General features: G+C 41.3%; 1 non-coding gene across 1 annotated transcript; it reads right to left on the minus strand.

Annotated features, from left to right (window-relative positions):
• Window positions 1–326: 326 nt before the first annotated feature.
• Window positions 327–400, minus strand: Trnaa-ggc (transfer RNA alanine (anticodon GGC)). Its single transcript has one exon. It is a non-coding gene; the product is annotated as a tRNA-Ala (tRNA).
• Between the last annotated feature and the right edge of the window lie 333 nt (window positions 401–733).

Consider the following 733-nt stretch of genomic DNA (forward strand, 5'->3'; position numbering starts at 1 on the left):
GAGGATTGAACCCAGGGGTACTCTATAACTGACATACATCCTCAGACCCTCTTATTTTTTTTTTTGAGACAGGGTCTCCCTAAGTTGCTGAGGCTGGTCTTGAACTTGTGAGCCTCCTGCCTCAGTCTCTCAAGTTGCTGGGATTACAGGCATGTGCCAGTTAAATAGACTTATTACTGGGAAGAAGGGAAAAAAAACCTTCAATACTTACCTTAATGTCATACCAAGCAATGATATCCATGAAACCATTTGTGGTGTGTTAGTTGTATTGTTTTCCTAATAAGTGGTTTTTTTTTTTTTGGTTTTTTTTTTTGTTTTTTTTTTTTTTGTGGTGCTGGGGATCGAACCCAGGGCCTTGTGCTTGCCAGGCAAGCACTCTACCAACTGAGCTATCTCCCCAGCCCTGCTATCTCCCCAGCCCCCTAATAAGTCTTAAAGTAAGTGTGTCACTATTAACATATAAATCCTCGTTTGTGTGCCACTTAAAATCCTCTGCATATCAGCAACACAAGCATAATGTTTTGAGGGAAATACTGGAATGGAAAGAAAATACGACTCTCCGAGCTGCTTGGAGGTGAATATCTATGGAAACCACCTTCTCACCTTTGTCCAGAAATGGCTTTTGTCGACCAGCTATATATCCCATATTATTCTAGAAGAGCCAGGAGGAAAAAAACAAAAAATGAAGAAGAGCGAATGACAAGATGGTGAACGCCATCTTGTGAGCCCCACT

Source organism: Sciurus carolinensis, chromosome X (assembly GCF_902686445.1).
Source record: "Sciurus carolinensis chromosome X, mSciCar1.2, whole genome shotgun sequence".
Taxonomy (NCBI): Eukaryota; Metazoa; Chordata; class Mammalia; order Rodentia; family Sciuridae; genus Sciurus; species Sciurus carolinensis.